This window comes from Lissotriton helveticus, chromosome 2_1 (genome assembly GCF_964261635.1).
Source record: "Lissotriton helveticus chromosome 2_1, aLisHel1.1, whole genome shotgun sequence".
Classification (NCBI taxonomy): Eukaryota; Metazoa; Chordata; class Amphibia; order Caudata; family Salamandridae; genus Lissotriton; species Lissotriton helveticus.
Genome location: NC_136059.1, coordinates 158,685,471 through 158,705,734, shown reverse-complemented (window position 1 = coordinate 158,705,734; position 20,264 = coordinate 158,685,471). Strand labels below are relative to the sequence as shown.

The following is a 20,264-nucleotide window of genomic DNA, read 5'->3' as shown; positions in this document are numbered from 1 at the left end:
CACCCAGGGGTACTGCTACAAAAAAAATTCTCCGGTTCCAGTCTGACGCCTGGGGGTAATTCTAAGGTAAGGAATCTAGAACTACATATGTTTCTTACAGATGCATCGTTACCAATGGTAAGAAACTTGTTCCTTTAGGTCCATAGTCTAATAGTTCTTTTAGCTGCTGGCAAAATCCTTTGTTTTTGCTTATCTCATGCTTTCTGGTTCAAATGACATTAGTGCCAAGTAGCCTCTTTGGTAATTGTGCGCTCTTTAAAAGATATTAACATAACGTCACAAGGAATAGGTGGGCTAGCCATAAATTCTTCTCCTTAATGGTTTTCATTGGTTGATTCCTTAGTGTATTGTTTTGTGCATAAGGAGACCGATTCCTTTGTTATTTTCAAAGGGGTTTTAAGTGGTCTTCCCTTCGAATCATGTATTACCACGATAAACAGACTTTGCTTCTCCTAATTCCAATTTCATGGCTAATAACCTTACAGCCTTTTCTCTTTATTTTGCCTTTCTTTAATGCAATGTAGCTCCTTCTCTGCTACTGTTAAGAAGACTGGGTTGAGTCTGTATTTTTTCTTGGATTGTCTTCTTTGGTTCTCTTCTGACAGAGAGGTATGACAAGGTGTCTCTGTACCTGGAGTATTTGATTTGAGGCTAAACTATGTTTCATTAGAGGCTTGCAATGTACGTGCTTAATCCCTCATCATTTTGCCTGGCGTTTCAGTTGTTCCTGCTGCCTGTGGGATCTGAAAGGAGATTACAGACTGTTCATTGGAGTCAAGTATTCCTGAAATTGGTTTTGTAGTGTTTTCTTCCCCTCTGGAGGAGTCTGTATTGTAGCACATATATTCTCCATGTCCTGGATTGAAGGGCAGTGGTTTGTAAGTCTTATTTCAAATTAACTAGGACAACCGGCAATGCCCCTGGCTTTAACTTCACGTTTGCAGACCTCCGGGAGCATGCTGCTGTTAGTTAAGACGTAATTTAGCCCCGTTTCAGTTCCATGACGGCATAAAAAAGAAATGTATATTCCCTACCTGTTGAATGAAACAAGTGCCAAAGATTATATAAGTGAGTGTTTGACATCAAGTACCTGAATATACAAGGGACACTGGTGTTGCAGTTGTAAGGGGGCCTGATCACAGGACAACGGGGGTCATTCATTATGTTCCAGTCCTCTCTAATTATGACCTTCGTGTGACCAAACGCTGCACATTAGCTATTCATCTTCAAAAAGAAATCTTGTTTTTGGCCATTTGGGACCATATACAGAGTCCAGCATAAAAGTACTTCCCTGAATTGACAATTTTGCAAGGACATAATCTGGCTTGATGGGTCGGAACATCTCTTTAATATTCTACTTGAAAGTTTCGTGTGTACTAGAATAGCTACTCCTTTAGGGTTGAGCTTGTGGTGTTTGCTCTATCTCTTGTTTGTTTTACATGAGATCACTTTTCCACCCAGGCACTCGTCAGTTTATCAGTCTCTTGTCAGGGGAGTTTCTTGTAACACTGCCATATCATGTTTTTAGTTGCAAGGTATGCAAGAAAATGTTTCCGTCTGATATGTTCCAAGAGACCATTGGCGTTCAGGAACTAAAAAGAAAGGGCTGTAGTATTGGACATATTGTGCCTTTTATGACCACTGGGAGAGTTCTAGCATACAACAAGCATTGGCAAAGCCAAAAAGGTCTTGCCTATGCGAGAGTTATTGGCTTTGGCAATGTATTTTAGCTATGTTGTTGTACAGCGGTGTGGCTGCTGTTCAGCATAGCTAAAAGTTAGTGGGGTGGGGTAGATTGGAGTGGGGTAGAGTGGAATAGGGTAAATAGGGTGGGGTAGATTGGCATAGATTTTGAGTGGGGTAGAATGGAGTAGGGTGTAATGTGGTAAATTGCAGTGGGATAGATTAGAATGAGGGAGTTGGGTAGATTGGAGTTGGGTAGATTGCAGTAGGTTGGGGTAGAGTGAAGTGGGCTGTAGTGTGGTAGATTGGACTAGATTTGGGAAGAGTGGACTGAAGTGGAGTCGGGCAGGCTAGAGTGGGGTAGATTGAGTGGATTATAGTCTGGCAGAAAGGAGTGGGTAGATTGGGTGGATTATAGTCGGGTAGAAAGGAATGGAGTGGGCTAGATTGGGGTAAATTAGTATTCAATGGAGTGAGGTATCCTGAATGGTGTAGGTAGATCAGGATGAGGTGGGGTAGATTGGAGTAGAGTGGGGGTGGAGTAGATTGGGATAGATTGGAGTGGGGGAGTGAAGTGGATTGAGGTAGATTAGCATGAAGCAGGGTAGAATGGAGTTTGATATATTGGGGTGGATTGGCATGGAGTGGGATAGATTGGGGAAGAGTGGATTGGGGTAGATTGGATTGGGGTAGATTGGAGTTGGAGGAGTAGAGTGGAATGGGGTAGATTATGGATGGAGTGGAATAGATTCTATGGATTATGGTAGGGCAGATTGGAGTGAAGTGGGGTAGGTTAGAGTGAGATGGGAGTGGTGCAGTTTGGAGTAGATTGTATTTGAGTGGGTTAAATTTGGGGTAGATTGGAAGGGAGTGGGGTCGATTGGATTGGAGGTGGATAGAAAGGTGTGTGGTAGATTGGAATGGGTGGGGTAGATTGGAGTGGGGAAAATGGAAGTGGAGTAGATTTTGATAGATTGGAGTGGGGTAGATTGCATTAGATTGGAGTACGGCATTTTCTGGTGGAATGGGGTAGGGTAGATTGGATGAGCCGGGAGTGAGATAGATTTGTGTGGCATGTGGTAGTCTGGAGTGAACCGCAGTGTCATAGATTAAGGTAGATTAAATGGGTAGATTGGGGTAGAGTGGAGTAGGGTACATTGGAATGGAATGGATGGAGTGAGGTTGGATAGATTGGAGTGGAGTTGAGATCAGAATGGAGTAAGATTGATTGGGGAAGAGTGTAGTTGGGTAGTTTAGAGTAGGGTGGATTGGATAGGAGTGGGGTAGATTGGAGTGGGGTTGGGAGAGGTGCGTTAGATTGGAGAGGAGTAGAGTGGAATAAATTGGAGTTGGGTCAATTGGGATGGAATAGATTGGGGAGTGGTAATTTATAGTAGGGTAGATTGGAGTGGGATGGGGTAGATTGGGGTGGACTGTGATAGATTTGATTGGAGTGGGGTAGATTTCATTGGGGTGGGGTAGATTGGGGTGGGGTAGATTGGGGTGTGGTAGATTGGGATAGATCGGTGTGTGGTAGATTGGAGTGTGGTAGATCGGCGTGTGGTAAATTGGGGTAGATTGGTGTGTGGTATATTGGGGTAGAACCAGGTAGAGTGGTGTGTGATAGAGTGTAGTGGGGTAGATTGGAGTGCAGTTTGGTAGATAGGGTGGATTGGAGTGCAGTATGGTAGATAGCGTGGATTGGCGTAGGGTAGATAGGGTGGATTGGAGTAGGGTAGATTAGAGTGGGGTCGATTGTGGTGTAGTGGAGTAGATTAGAGAGGAGAGGAGTTGGATAGATTACATTGGAGTGGAGTGGGGTAAACTGGAATGTAGTTGGTAGATTGGAGCGGAGTGGAATGAAGTACAGTAGAGTGGGGTAGACTGGAATGCAGTCAGTCAGAGTGAAGTGTATTGTGTTGGATTTGGGTACACTGGAGTGGGTTGGATTAGGGTGGATTGGAGTGGATTAGAGTAGGATAAACTAGAGCAGAGTGGGGTAGGTTTGGGTGGAGTGCAGTAGATTAGGTTGGAGTGGGGTGGACTGGAGTGGGATGGGGTTGATTGGTTAGATTGATTGGAGTGGAGTAGGTAGGGGTGGAGCCGGATAAATTGGGTTAGAGTGGGGTAGTTTAAAGTGGTGTAGATTGGAGTAGTGTGGGGTAGATTGGGGTGTGGGGGAGCAAGTTGGGTCAATTGGGGTGGGGTTGACGGGAGTGGGGTGGATTGGGGTAGATTGGATCGTAGTGGAGTGGAGTAGATTGGATCGTAGTGGAGTGGGGAGATTGGAGTGCAGTGGGGTTGAATAGGGTGGGACAGATTTGAGTGGAGTAAAAAGGAGTGAGGTAGATTTGGTGTGGGAGGCTGGCTTAGTACATGGTTCATACTTATTTCAGTGAGGCACCGTGCACTAGTCCAGGCAACACTAATGGTGATTTTAGTGGTCTTTGATAACCTTTTGAAAGCTCTCAAAGTGGTGACTGTAGAGAGCATCCTTTAGGCTCATTGAAAGAGCGATAAGCAGCTTGTTTTACCAGGTTAATCATGTAGTGTAAGTTAAACGAAAAAGAACCACACAGTGTATATATAAAAATATGTGTATTTATTACACAACACTCACTAGCACATTGGTGTATCTCCTACCCAGCGATATAAACACAAATACACAATAATACTCCAATTGCAGTAAGGTAAGTGGCACGAAATACAGTGGTTGCCAGGGGGTCATCAAACCATTGATTAACAAAGTGGAATATGAATTGAGACTGAAGTCGGGACTTGGTCCAGGAGACTTAGAAGAGCTGGGGACACAAGGAACTACCCAAGGTAAGTACCCAGGAACCTCATGGACCCTGTGTGCAGAGTGGAAAAATAGCCACATGTCCAATAGAAGTCAAAGGAGAAGTTGCGCTTGCTGTATTTTGTGTCATAATTTTTTATTGGAGTTCAAAGATAGGCAATTTCATAGGTTACAAAACCGCTTGCTGTTTTTTTAAGAAGGACCCTTCCCAGAGGACCCTGAACAAACCCTTTGAAAGACGGAAGGTTGGAGAGGCACGCACCCCACCCGTGGATACCCCAAGAACCAGAATGCCTACACCCGGGATGCCGGGTGCAAATAGTGACACCAGCAAAAAGTGGGGGAACTCATGAAAGCAGATTTTACTTTCCTACATTTGGGTAGGAGGGAGTCGGATAGATAAGGTGGATCGGAGTAGGGTAGATTGTAGTAGATTGTAGAGTGGAGTGGGTTCGATTGTAGGATGGGGTAAATTGTACAATGGAGTGGGATAGATTAGAGTGGAGAGGAGTTAGATAGATTACAATGGAGTATGGAGTTGAGTGGGGTAGATTGGAATTAAGTTGGTTGGAGTGGAGTGGGTTGGATTGGGGTATACTGGAGTGGGGTACTTTGGAGTGAGTTGGAGTGGAGTGGAGTAGGGTAGGGTAGACTTGGATAGATTAGATCAGAAAGGGGTATATTTGAATGAAGTGCGGTAGATTGGGTCGGAGTGAGGAAGATTGGAGTGGGTTGGTCTGGATTGAGTGAAGTGGAGTACATTGCGCTAGAGGGGCTAAATTAATGTGGGGTAGATTGGGGTGGGTAAATTTGGGTGGGGTAGATTGTATTGGTGTGGGGTAGATTGTAGTGCAGCAGGGTAGATTGGATTGAGTTGGAGTAAATTGCAGTGGGGTGGAGTGTAGTGGGGTAGATTGGGTGGAGCGGGGAGGGGTTGATTGGAGTGAAATAGATTGGGGTGGATTGTAGTGGAGAGAGGTGGGGTAGATTGGGGTACATTGGAGTGGAGTTGGGTAGAGTGGAGTAGGTACATGGTGTGGATTGGAGGGGCGTAAAATGGAGTGGCATGTTGTGTCATGGATTGGAAATGCGTGAAATCGAGTGGCATCTCGCAGAGGTTCTTAGAGTGGAGGGGTGTGGCATACAGTGGAAGGGTAAAGAATGGAGTGGTGTAATATGGATGGTGTGGTAGTGCACTGACATTACGGAAAACACATTTTCAATTGAAATTACAATTATATTTCCACTGAGATACAGTTTCATTGCACACAAACGATAATGTGTGCAAATGTCATCACCTAGTTTATAAATGTGTTTTGATTGTATTCAGATATATGCTTCCACCACACTTCAGAATTACAAAAACAACAGTGCCTCATTTGTACTAATTTTGAAAAATTCTCAAACATAATCACAGTTTATTTTTTGTTGGTGTGTGCTAGAAAAAATACATATGACACCCCCTCCTCTTATAATCACTTTGAAGTCTGAGAAATAAAAATCAACTCAAGCTCCCTGGAAGAGAGCCTGACATTTGAACTCTGTCTTTGAATGCACAGCAAATGTGAAAAGATAAGAACAAGATTTAAAGCGAGTTCATGGAAGAACACAGTGAACAAGGTTTGGGCGACGGGATGAGGTATGAACTCAAGCTGGACAGCGTAAAGCAAATTGAGTCAGTAAATAGAAAGCTAGAAAATGTGAGTTACAAACCACAAGCCAATGGTAGGAAATGAGCGGAATGCATTCCTAGGTCAACTTTCTGAAAGTTCCCAAGATGTCTTTAGCACACCAGCATCTGCACTCTCTGCTAGGCTTTGACCATAAAATGGGACACACAACTTATTGCGGTCTCTCTTTGTCTTGGGAGTTGCCACAGAGGGCTTCTCCCATCCATTTTCAGGATCCAGGCAGATAGCCTGGCTCCGCTACTGGTAGGGTAAGTAACCAGTGTTGCCCTCATCATTTGGGAAATCTCTCCCTCTAAATAGGGGAGTGGAGACAGGACTTCTCCAGTATTGAATCTTTCATAGATTCACATGCTTGTATCTTCCCAGTGGTCATGGTAGGAGTCTCACGGTAACAACATGACCATAGCAGAATTAGAAAACTGCATAGAAAAAATCCCATAGGGAATAATATTATTTGGTAGCCAAACCGCATCATTATTTGGTCCAAAACTCAACCAATCAGCTGCCAGCCCTGACATCACACTCCCCAGCAGAGCCATCATACCTCAGATTTCCAACCGCCTTCGGGTGAGAAGGAGTCTCCCTGAGCTCTGCTCAGTATTGTTCCTGTGTGAACTTTTCACCTTTTCAACTGAAGTTCTTTCTGCTGGATTTAAGGTACTGTGTTACTTATCTTACCTACTATGGCTGAAAGCTCTAAAAAGAGGCTTTTCAGGCCATGCAGATCCTGTGGGAAACCTAGGATGTATTCTGAGTATCCACACAAGGACTGTCTGTACTGCCTCCACCGAAACATGTGCCAAAAGACTGCAAGACTTTTCGGCAAAAACATTGAGAGACAGAGAGGCACGTTTACTATTGTGGCTTCAAAAGAAGAAGGTCACTTCAGATTCTGACTCTGAGGAAGAAGTGGATATTTCGTCTTCCAAAAAGAGGAAGTCTTCTGCTCCTGAGGAGAAAGTGGAACCAAAAAAGCAAAAAACCAAAGACAAAGAAGCTTCTTTGTCTTCTCTTCCTCAAACTCCTTTGAAAAAGTCATCAGTATCAAGGGAGGTGTCTACAGCTCCTCGCCTGAACTGATTCCTGTGAAAAAGTCGACGACTACGGTCTCGACGATGATAGCTGTGTCGACGATTAGAACAACGTCATCGAAGAAAGGTTCGTCGATGGGAAGAGCAGCGTCGACCTCGAAGACGACTCCATCGAGGATGACTCCGTCAACGACATCTTCGTCGATAGCACCGTTGGAATCGACGACCTCGTCGACGATAATTCGTATTTCGTCGTCCACAGGAACTCCGTCGACGGGAGCTCTTTCGACGACGTTTAGACCAGAAGTCCAAGCAAAAATAATACACATGCCATTCGACGGAGAAAATCATTGGGCTCCTTACCGCAGGGCAGATTTCAGTCCTTTTGAAGGAGAAGGACTAGGGCACAATATAATCAAAGATCCTCGTACCAATCTGGCAGATACCAGCCTTACAGTCAGCAGGGGTATCGTCAGTTTTCAAGCAACCAACAATATCGATCCTTCAACACTCAGTACCATCAGCACTCCAAGGGCGAGACTACTGCGAGAGGTAAATCGCAGCAATCTAATAGAAGGTAGTGACTCTGTCAAAGCGGCCGCCACTTGTTCAGACCTCAAAGATCTTTACCTTTCTTTCTTCTACCAGGAATGGCTGTCGATAACAACAGACAGATGGGTACTGGACATAATACAGAAAGCAGATGCAGTGAGAAACCTTAAGCAGTGTAAGGTTGAAATCTCTAATTCACCATGTGCGATATGATCTGCCCATTTTCCTTTACCACTGTAGCTCCTGCATAGCGACATATAAAATAGCTATTATTCTGTTTCCTTTGTAGAATTTTCCCCATGACGAAGAGCTCTTGTTCGAATTGCATTGGGGATGCATGTGTTACTGAGTTACCGGAGACACCTTTTGGATTGTTGTTATCAATTCATGGATACAATTTGAGTTTGGATACAACTGTACACATTTGATTGATTCAACATATGATGGAATATGATTTGAATACCAGTCCATAATAAATTGCTTCTTTAATGGAACCCACACAGTGACTACTCAATTGCTATGAACACTGCGATCATATCGCACATGGTGAATTAGATATTTCAACCTTACACTGCTTAAGGTTTCTCACTGCATCTGTAATCCAGCACCTCATGGACAGGAGGTGAACATCTCAAACTCCCTCAAACTATTTTTTCTATCATTACCCATTGTTTCCTTTCAATTACCACGGAGTGCAGCGGTTTCCTCCTTCATAATACAGAAAGGCCATACCCTAGAATTTATACAGAAGCCTCCGAATCAACCTCCTGTTTGCAGAAAGTAACAGCACTTGTCAGCCCTCAAGGCGGAAATTTTATCTCTCTTACAAAAGGAGGCAATAGAAGAAGTTCCGCGTCATCAGCGAGGGAAAGGCATTTATTCAAATTTCTTTCTAATAAAGAAGAAACAAACTGCGAAATGGAGGCGGGTAATGGACCTGAGAAGTTTGAACAAATTCATCAAAAAGATATATTTTCGTATGTTATCGCTGCAAGAAATTCTCCTACTTCTCTTCAAAGGAGACTACATGGAATCCCTTGACCTTTTAGATGCATATTTTCATATTCCGATCCATATATGTTAGAATTGGGGGTCTCTGGTTGGCACAGGTAGGTACTTGTGCCAAGCAGGGACCCTCTCCTCTAGTCAGGGCAAGGGAATTACCCTCTTAAAATAACCCCTGCTCACCCTCTAGGTGGCGTGGCGCAAGCAGTCAAGGCTAGTTCAGAGGCGATGTAAGTTTAAGCATTTGTGACCACATACAGTAACCCAGTGACAACACTACAAATGGACACCACACAAGGTTTTGTATCAAAAACAAGTTATACTTTATATAGAGTTACCACAAGACCAATAAACGACAAAAAGAATCCACAGTACTTTTACATTTCAAGAGTTCTGGTTAAAAAGGTGTAAATCAAACTCTGTGCGGGTCGGTAGCCTTGTCCAGCTACGGCGTGCTGAAAGAACACAGAGTCTAACAAATCCAGCGGACCGGGGCGGTCCGGGCCCACTCAAATGTCGACAGACTCAAACACAGTACCTTTTCCTTGAGGCGGCCGGCACGGGTGTGCGAGCCGGTTCCGGTGTTCGTCGCGGTGTAGAAACAGAAAGTGTTGCAGGTCACGATGTCCCTTCCGTCGCGGTGCAGGCTACGGCTCGTTGACGGCGTCGGTGAGCTCAGAGCTTGCGTTGTTCGGGGCGGACGTTGCTCGTTGCAGTGCTTCCAGCTTTATGGTGCGGCGTTCGAGCCGGAGTTCGGGAGCTGGTGTCGGTCAGTCCGGACAGCGATGCGAGTCGGGCGGTGCGTCGCAAAGTGTGCGAGGCGGTGCCCAACTCTGGTGCTGTCACAGGACTCGAAGTCAGCAGCAGTGACCGCGTCGGTCAGACCAGTTCGATTCGGTGTAGCGAGGCATTGCACGTTGCGGTGTCCTTCCATTCGCGGTGCAGGCTACGGCTCTGTGACGGCGTCGAGACGAAGTCGGTGAGCGCAGAGCTTGCGGCAGTGCGGTGCCAACAGGACACCGGGCTGGTCGTGAGAGTTGGTCACAGCTCCCTGCCTCTGTAGCCACTGGAACAGTAGCAATTCACAAAGGCTGGTTAAGTCCACTGGTCCTGGGACTTCGGTCAGGGGCAAGCTCTCTTCTAAGCCCTTGGAGATCTTTTAAGCACAAGTTGAAAAGCAAAGGTAAAATCCACAAAGTCCTTTCTCCTCTCTAGGCAGCCAGGCAACCACTGCAGGCCTATCCCCCAAGCAGCACTTCAGCTTGGGAATAGGCTCTCCTCAGTTTCTTCAGGTTCCTTCTCCTCAGCAGAGGGTGGGTTCTTCTTGTCGGTTCCAGGAGTGATCTAATTTCTTGGGATCAGGGTCCCAATACTTATACCCCAAAATCTTTTGTTCTCTGAGGGGAGAGGGGCCTTTGCCCAGTCCAAACCAGTTCTGAAGCACTCTGTTTACCAGACTTCTCCTTTCCTTTCACAGTGCAGGGCAGGCACATCAGACGCCCCACACGATGGCTGAAGCTTCCGCGCAATGCAACAACTACTGCGGCGACATCCATGATGCGACCACAGCAGCTCCGACTGCGGCGCTTCTCGGAGATGCGAGGTGCTTTTCTTTGACGCGTTGCAGGTCGACAGTTCCAGCGGTGACACCCTCCTTCGGAGTTGCGACGGCAGGCACTGCAACGGCAAAACGCTCCAACCTCGTTGCGAGACTCTTCTCTCGATGCGGTGCAATGTGACAGCTACAGCGGCGACACCCTCCTTCCGTGTTGCGACGGCAGGCACAGTGACAGCGACCCGCTTCTTCCTCGATGCGTCGCGCTTCCAGCTCCTTGCAAAACGCAGTTCCTCAGAAGGCCCAAAACAGCAGCAGGCACTTCCAAAGAACTCTGGGGAGCTGGGGGGGGGGGTGAAGTCTGTTGTCCCTGAGACTTCAGCAGGAGGCAAGCTCTTTTCCAAGCCCTTGGAGATCCTTCTCAAGTTGAAAGCAAAGTACACAAAGTTCCTTTCTCCTTCCTTTAGCAGTAAGGCAACCACTGCAGGCCAATCCCCCAAGCAGCACTTAAGCTTGGGAATATTCTCTCCTCAGTTTCTTCAGGTTCCTCTCCTCAGTAAAGGTTTCTTCTTGTAGTCCAAAGTGATCTAATTTCATGGGATCAGGGTCCCAATATTTATACCCCAAAATCCTTTGTTCTCTGAGGGGAGAGGGGCCTTTGCCCAGTCAAAACCAGTTCTGAAGCGCTTTGTTTACCAGACTTCTCCTTTCCTTTCACAGCGCAGGGCAGGCACATCAGACGCCCCACAGGAGGTGGAGCCAGCATTGTGGAAGGCAAGTACAGTCCTGGAGCACTTTGTTGACAGTTTTCCTCCTCTTCTTTCAGTGTGCAGGGCAGAGACATCAGACGCACCACAGGGGGTGGAGCCAGCATTGTAGAGGGAAGGCCCAGCCCTATTCAGGTTCCAGGTGCAACTCCTCCCTCCCATCTTGGATGCAGATCTCCCTATTCACCACCGGGCAGCCCCAGCCTGTCTCCTTGAATTCCCCAGTCCTGTCACACACAAACCCAGACAAGGAATCCACAACCTAGCAAAGGCGGGCTCAAATGGTTAGGAAAGCAAATACCTACTTTCTAAAAGTGGTATTTGCGAACACAGAATATTGAAATAAACTTTACTAAAAGATGTATTTTATTATTCTGAGTCCAGGCATACTAAACTCAAATTTCTACCATGTTCTCTGAGTCTGCTAGGATTATAAACATGTAACAATCCCGCAGCCCATTCTATCCTATGGGGAACAGGTAGCCTTGCAATAGTGAAAAACGAAAATAGCCGTATTTCACTATTAGGACATGCCACACACATCAGGGCTTGTCCTACCTTATACTTACAATGCACCCTGCCCTTGGGCCAAGCATAGGGGTGACTAATATGAAGACAAGGGAAGGTTTAGGGACTGGCAAGTGGGTGCACTTGCCCAGTCAGCATGACAATACCAGAATGCACGCAGGCTCTGCAATGGCAGACCTTAGACACATTTTACAAGGCTGATTCTGTGGGTGGCGCAACCAGTGCTGCAAGCCCACTAGCAGCATTTGGATTTACACGCCCTGGGCACACTCAGTGCACTGTACTAGGGTCTGACAAGTAAACCAAATATACAATCATGGAACCACTAATCAATACATCAATTTACAGTAGGGAGCACTCACACTGTGGCACTGGACAGCAGTGGCACAGTGCCCAAAGCATCTAACACCAGAAAAACACATGAGGCAACAGCAAAAATGGAATGGAGACCCTGCCAATGGTGCCAGATCTAACAATATAAATCACAGAAAATGTCTGCCTTTCATGGTGGCGGGGCGCCACTACTAATTCAAAGTTTTACCTTTCGGCCTGAAGTCGGCGCCAAGGGTTTTTACGAGGTGTATGGCGCCAGTGGCAGCACACCTGAGACTTCAAGGTCACCAAATGTTTCCATATCTGGACGATTGGCTCTTCATTCCAGGAAACCCAGCACTCACTGCAATGCTGCATGGATGTCATCAATTGCGTGGGTCTAAGGGTCAATCTAGAAAAGTCATTTCTCATCCCATATCAGTCTCTTCAATTTCTGGGAGCCATTCTCCGCACAAAGGAAGCAAAAGCTTATCCCTCAGAGGAGCGTATTCAAAAGATCATAAACCTAGCGTCGCATCTACAAACAAAAAAGTACACTTCTGTGAGAATCTACAAGTCCTTATTGGGGATGATGTCTTCTTGTATCCACTTACTACGAATAAACATTGACCTCAGGGTACCGGTGAGGTAATTTTAACACAGTTGCACTAACCCTTTTAGGCCCACACACCTGCATGCACAACTGCTGTGTCTCCTAAAAATATCTCTGAAAAGAGCCCTCTCATGGGGCCCGTGGGGGACAGCAGCACCACCCCCACGAGGAGCAATGCCCAATGATGAAGCACGACACTCGCAGGAGTGTGTGAGGGCACTAATTTCTAAAGGAGAAATTCCCCCACCTTCATCAACTGGGAACCACATATAGAGACATTGAGACTACCTTCCCTTCCATTCTCTACTTTCTCTTACATGTAACCAAGTTGGTTATGGGTCTTTGTTTTAGGAACAGTTACCACACATGTTAGTTCTTGGGAGCAACGGTACTAGACCTAGTTTTTCCAAGACGCTCCCTGTCTCCCATTCTTTAGTGTTGTGAGATCTTTCTGGATGACTGAGAGGCTCAAGGAAGTCGACTTTCAAATGAACAAATTAAATTAAAGTTTGTGTGACCCATTTGGTCACACAATAAGGACCAGGAATCGGTAACTAAAGTTTAAAAAAAAAACTTTATTCAGATTTAAACAACAACTGCGTGGATTACCGAAGGTCAGAATACACAGTGACCTTGTTGTTTTCAAACTGGAGATTCTGGTGTTCCCTTGCTGCCAGCAGGATGCAGTCTGTCACGGTAGTTGAGGATATTTGCTATAATTGCTCGGGGTTGTGCACCCGGGGGAAGGGTGGAACCAGGGTCCTATGGGCTCTCTCGATCGCAATCATGTCCGATAAATCCTTAGATCATAGTTGTGTGCGGATCTAGTGTTAGAAAAATTGCTCAAGCCCTTAGGTCGTAGTTGTGTGCGGTTCTAGTGTTCTAAAAATTGCTCAGGTTCTCCTTGTTCAGCTTTTTCCAGAATGCTCAACCCACAAATGTTACGCCGCCGTGCCCTAACCTCTGCATCTTCCGCACGGCGCTCTAGCGCCTTCGTGGCCACGGTCATCTGTGCAACTTGTTGTTTGAGCGTTACCACATCCCCTCTAAACTCCACTTTGTCCGCTTCGGCACTCGTGACTTTGTCAGCCAGTTTCCGCAGGTCCGCTCATAATAGGTTAAAATCAATTGAAACAGTGTCTGTGCGGTCTTCCGGGCTCTTCCTGGAGCCCTGGATGGCTGCCATAAGTTCTGCTCTGATGGACTCTGGGCTTTCTCCCTCTGACTCCCCCTCCGCTCCCCCAGTTTGCCTGGTCAATCACTGGGGAAGTGCAATTGCGTAATGGTATTGGATCCGGTTTATTTCTGTGCCTCGTCCCTGTCCATGTTGACCCTTAATGTTGAGATCCGCCCCACACAGAGTGTCTGTCTGCAAGAGCTATTGTATAGTTACACCTCTCCAGGGATAACTTGCATGCCCCTCCAGGCCAAAGGAGATGGCCTTACACAGGGATCTATCAACCAAGCGTATCCACCAGGCAGCTGTGCCCAATATACTTAAGAACCCGTGACCATGGAGGACCACCCCCAACACCCCGACTTTTTATCTGCGGAGGTATCCCCTTTTCTTAAGGTGGGATCACTCCCAAGTCTCCGGCTTATTCGCTTGGTTTGCGTCTCTCAGTGCCCCCCATCGTAGCAGGCGACTGGGTTTAGGTACCCCTGTGCCGGACCAAGCCACACCCAGAATCTTCTCCTTGCTGCTCTCATGTTTCAACGCGGGGGAGCCGCAACCAGGATCTACTTCAGGCCGCTTCCACACACAGGCTTGAGTCTCAGCCACTGCTCACATTACTGTTCACGGCGTTTTCAGTACCTCGCGACCCAGCTGGGGCGCCTCGATTACTCTGCGAAGGCAACCAGGACCAATGTCCGCTTCAGGCTGCACCCGCCCACAGGGCCGGGCTGTGGCTGCTATGCATTTTGCTGTTTGGGAAATGTCAGCTCCGCTCAACTTCATTGACCCATAGGGAGTGCGCCAGCTATCGATCCCTAAAGGCGGGCGTTGGGAGAAGGGGGGTAAGCACAATGAGACCCCGCCCTCACTCCAGCTCCGGCACGCAAGGCTCCCCAACAAGGGGAGCTGCTATCAGGATTCGCCGCAGGCCACTTCCACACGCAGGACTGGGTCAGGCTCGCTGCTCGTGTCCACGATCACTGCACTTTAGCTTCTCTCTGGCCCGCTGGCATGCCGGGGCCAATCGATGCTGATCACTGCAGGCAGGTGAGAAGTGCAGGTGGGAGCGCGAAGGGAAGTGGCTAGTCGCCAGCCCACTATGGCACCACCACAAGAGGAGCCGCAACCAGCATCCGCATCAGGCCGCTCCCACCCTCAGACCCGGCCGCGCCCACTCAGCACTTCACCGATCCCAGCAGTTCGGCTGCTGTAAATCATTGCTCTGCTGGTTCAGGCGAACTGTGTTTGTCGGTATTAGTTCCGCTCGGCGATTTGCAGCCGTGTTTAGCAGGATTTATCAGGATATTCCGGCGAACGAACTAGGAGCTCGAGAGGCTCACGTCCTGTTGGCCATATTGCTTGGCCATGCCCCCATCATCAACTAAAGTTAACTGGGTTTATTACAAATTAATAATCAAAAAAAGCAAGGACATGATATAAATGTAAAGAATGACGACAAGCAAATTAAGGTGTCATACCCAATTCTAACTTGATAGCATGAAGCACAAAATAACGACAGTCGGAAAAATACAGATACCAATAATTTGGGAATGGATTTCTTTAAGACACTCCGCTTCTCCTTCTGAAACATGAATAGATTGTAAAGTCATCTAATCAGGCTCAAATGCTAGAATAACAATAGTTTGGAATAAAGGGTCTCTGGGGATTTTAGAACTGCAGTAAGGTGTCAGCATAGCGAACACTTCAGTATAAATCTTTTAAAACTGGCAAAAAAGTGTTATGCTAAAGCCAAACTCATGCAAGAATAAAAGGGAGCAGAGAGTCTGTACCTCTCTAAGTCTGCAAAGATCTCCTCTAACTGCTAACCGTTTGAACGCTAATTAAAACACACAGATACCCCATGTTGGAAAGTGGCTTATTGGTAGGGGCAAATGTAGGTCTGCCACTGGCAGTAAGGCCACTAACACATGCATAGGTCCTAGCATAGGTCTTAGAAAAATGTTTCTATGCTCAACCCTTGGTAACGTGGCTGCGAGCAGACTGGCTTAACTTCAAAGACAGGTATGTAAAGCATTTAAAAACACAATTTTAGTAAATAATTTCAGTAAATAATTAAGACACAACACAAAATAAAAATCCAACACCAATTTATAAAAATAGGTAATATTTTATGTTTTAAATGACACCAAAACGAAAAACATCCACTGTAGGGAACCAGAGATATGAATTTTTAAAGATTAGTCACTCTCTAGTGCTCAGAAACCAACAGTGCTCCTTTTAGTCATTTTGTTTTCTCTGACAGGGACACCTTTAGAAATTGTTCTGGAGAATCTCACCACATGTGTTGTGCGCCTTCTCCAGCAGGCAGGGTCTTGTTAGAACTCCTTCCTGAAGTTCTGCAAAGTATCCAACACACATAAATAAATAAATCCAAGGTTCTGGAATCTCCAAGAGGGTCCTTGAAAGTGTGAAACTTCAATTCTGCAATCCACTTGAACAAAACCCCTACAAATCCACTGGTACTCCAGGCTGGGAATTCTTTGTGGGGATGTCCAGGTGAGCTCTGTTAACCTGTAGCTTGCAGGGAGTCCACTCTTTAGTCCTTTTGCAGCAAGATAATCCACAGGGCTGCAGTTTCAGTTAGTGCAGTCTTCAGAGGTCAGGCCTCAGAAATCTTTGCACAGCAAAACTTCTCAGTGGGGCACTTCTTGCTTCAGTAAGTTTCAAGCAGCAGACCTGGAGGGCTCTGCCCCTCTGAGATACTTATTCAAAATTCTCTGGGTCAAACAGCAGGTCACTCCTGACCAATGAGAGCAGGGTAACTCCTCAAGGCGATGACCACATCCTGTAGAGTGTGGCATTATTTTGTCCCAGAGTGCATCAAACCTTCCAAATCCATAATGGCTGATTTTCCAGCAGATGGTCAAGACCTGGCTAAACACACCCCCAGGGATGGCTTATTTCCCTAGACTCTCCCACTACCATCTGCACATACCTTACTTAAGCCTAGCCCTGACTCTGGGTCAAAAGTGTAAAAGTGTAACTGACACCCAGGCCTCCCCTCTGCCTTTGAAGAGCATGGTTTACGACTCCACCCCCTGGCCTTATATTCCTATGGACCAGCACACTGCCTTCCCAGCAGAGCTGGTAAACCCAGGGTCTCTTTATTACCTCTTCAAAGCAGCCTGGATAATCCACTTAACTCCGATCAATCAGGGCAGGTGACTGAAAGGCTACATTTGGACTTACAAACAAAAAAGTCTTATAACTTCTTGTATGTACACTTTAGGAGAGATTCAACAATATGATATTGTTGGATTTACTACTACCATTCTGGGAAGTCTTTGAATGGCCAGGCTAGTCCTCTCCTATCAATAGTAATTAACTTACTACCGTGTTAACCTATGTAACAAGGGATATGCAACGGGAAAAATGACTTAGGCCATTTTCCAGCCCCAGGACTTACAAAAACATATTTTATAAGTACTTGCCTTACATCTACAGGAACCTCACCCCATATGCAACTAGGGGAGACTTTAGGGGTTCTGAATCTGTAGAAATATTGCAGATTCTCCTTTTACTGTGCTCCTAGCATCAAAGTCTAATTTGAGCAGCACTTTACCAAATGTGAAATTTCACTTTACTCAGGCATATAAAAACTCATTTTATAAGGGTGTACCTTATAGATAACTGACCTTCCACCCCTGGGATACCTAGGGGAGACCCTGGGGCTCCCTAATATGCCGGAACATTGTAGGTTACCAATTTACTAAGTGCCCTTACCACCAAAGTCGATTTTGGGCACAATTTACATTTAAAAGCAGTCGTGGCACCCAGTGCTGCTTTTAAACTGGCCTCAGGCTTCAGCAGTGCACACATGCAAGTGCAGAGAAAGCTGCTGGCCTCTAAACTGCCATGCCCCAGGGTACTGGGAACTTATAGGTTTCAGGATTGGCTTCAGGAAGAGCCTGGAAACTTGGCTCTTCCCAAGGAATGTGTCTTAGTCTGCCTCTATGGATAATTGATTCTGGTTTTTTTAGGGCTCTTCTTTGATCCCAGCGCCAGGATACCCGTAGGGTGGCAGTTTTGCGCTATATAAGTATTTGTTCCATTCCATTCCAAAGGTAGTTTCAATCCCCTGCCCTATTATATGCTAGGGGCTTATGGGGTAGGTCATGCCAATTACAGTAGTACCCCACCATACCATAGTGTACCCTAGTGTATGTTACGTGTTTTAACTGTATTTTAATGTGTTTCTTTCAGCATAGCCCTGGCCCTGGGACTAGTTAGGCAGAACCAAGGGTCAGTCAAAATCAATTACCACCAGCATCAGTCAGCAAAAAGTTGGGGGGTGCCCAGGGCACAGGATGACTTTGCAACACCCCATCATCAGTAATATCTTGCACCACCACTCCAAGGACCAATGGTATTCGACTCTACAGGTGCAGTTGCAACATCTCCGAACTTTCCCATCCCAGAGAACTCTGATAGCTTCGACAACCTTGAGTTTCCAACCGTTCCTGATACTCGATGAATAGGAGGCTGCTTCTGTTGTTAAATTGTCCATTTCTTGCCACAATTTCTCTTCATATGCGTCACTATCTCTACTACACTCCTTTCTCTAGCTATGAAATCAGAAAAGCGCACCTGCAAAGGAGAAGAACGAGCAAAAATACTTTTCATGATAAGATATAGGCCTAGATATAGGCCTAGTTATGCTTACTTGGCAACTCACTTGTAATGTGCTCTTTTAGTGCATGGCATATGTGCACGTATAACTTTAGAATAAATGCAACAAAAAGAAGTGATGCAATGCACTTTCAACGAATGCAACACGACTTAAAACAAGAGTGTAAAAATGTGAGAACTACATATTTCCATGATTAAACTAGACATTAATATGCACATGTTTATAAGACTCTAGTTTTCTACAATGACTACACTTCATTAGTACATTTGAATGCTTCACTCCACATTAATAACGATAAGACATGCAGAGTACATAGTGCTAAGTGCACGTTATTATTGCGCTTCTGTGACGTGTTGGGGTGGAGCCTAAATTGCTCTGCTCCAGGGCCCCCTTCTAGTGGTGAATCTAGCTATCACAATCACGATGTTCTCCTTATCAGATGAACCAGTCAAAACTTTCAGGGGTTTCATAACTTTTTGTCTGGACTCCTCCAGATTTTTAATGTCTTCATATTATTAACACTGACTCTCCTCTAATTCAACATCCTCACTCCTTCTTTTTACTCGTTTCCTTACTTGTACACTTTTATAAGTCTTAAATATCACCATAAAAAATATTGCATGAAGAGCAATTATCACAGGGGGCTTCAAGATGGAACCCAATATTCCACTTCCCAAATTTCCAAGATATTTGCCTACAGCAGCAAATCCATTTCCAATTGCTTCCCAAGCTGCTAACTCCTTCAAACCAGAAATGTTCTTTATCTACACCTATAAGTATTTGCTCTTGTCAGGGGTATGGTACAACATCTGACAGACTCCACCCTCTTTTGCAAGGAGAATGTTTAACACAAGTCTACTCTGCAATGCCATAGGTTTTATAGCTATCATTTCATATCTACAATCCAAAAAGCTCCTGCTGTACTGATGGGTAGTTTATCCACTGTGTTAGATAACTTTCTAATTTTTGTCATTTAAAATCACATCTACTGATGGAATTATTGCTCCAAAGAGGTCTCCTACTGCTTCTCCAGCACTAGCAGCTTTTTTAGGTCGGAAACTAGTCTCCCATACAGGATCATCAAAATGTTCCACTTTAAATATTTTTGGGTGAACTACACCTAAATAACATAACCATACCATCCATCCTTTGGTCAAGTTCAAATATGTGTGTTCTCCACAAATATAGTAAACTGCAGGGATAACAGGATCTTTACTGCCCAGGAATAATTCAAAACTTCCTCTCGCTTCAGGTGTGTGTTCACAGTCACTTTTCCCTATAAATGCAGTGTCAACTGAAGATTTATTTGTAAGCATGAATAATTTCCCTTTATGTTCCAATCCAAAGGTAATGCTGCTTGAGTCCCTGCCTCTAAATGCTCAATTTAATCTCTAGTCCACTTATTTTGATCTTTAAAACTCTTTTCTGTTCTTGACCTAAACTTCATATTTCTCTTCTTGTCGTCGACTAAATTTAGAAATTTCTTCTCTGATTCTCTGTCGCAATGCAAGTCAAGTTATTTTGGTGAGCATAGGCAGTATCTAATGTCATAGTGAGTTTAAATAACCTTTTGTTTATCTCTTAACTCATTAATACCAGGGCGACAATTCAAATGCTCAAGAATGGGAACTATTGAAAAAACTACATCATAATTAGAAAAATAATACTGGAAATAACCCTGTCGATAGAAAAGTCTACAAGTCACATCATGAGTCAAAGGGGTATAATGGTACATGATGCCTTATGCAACAGATGCAGGTAATTGTGTGCAGACGTAGCAATCCCTTGCATCCATAGTGTCAATATATTTATGAAGCAATTTAAAATAAGCATTTGAAGAAACATCTCTTCTGGATGCACCTATATGTAATTCTTTATCACCAAGCTACCATCAGTGAG

At 45.4% G+C, this 20,264-nt stretch overlaps 1 protein-coding gene across 7 annotated transcripts in view; it reads left to right on the top strand.

Annotated features, from left to right (window-relative positions):
- The window catches only part of UNC13B (unc-13 homolog B), a 3,555,093-nt gene that overhangs the window by 2,000,147 nt on the left and 1,534,682 nt on the right, over nt 1–20,264 (top strand). The window lies entirely within an intron of this gene.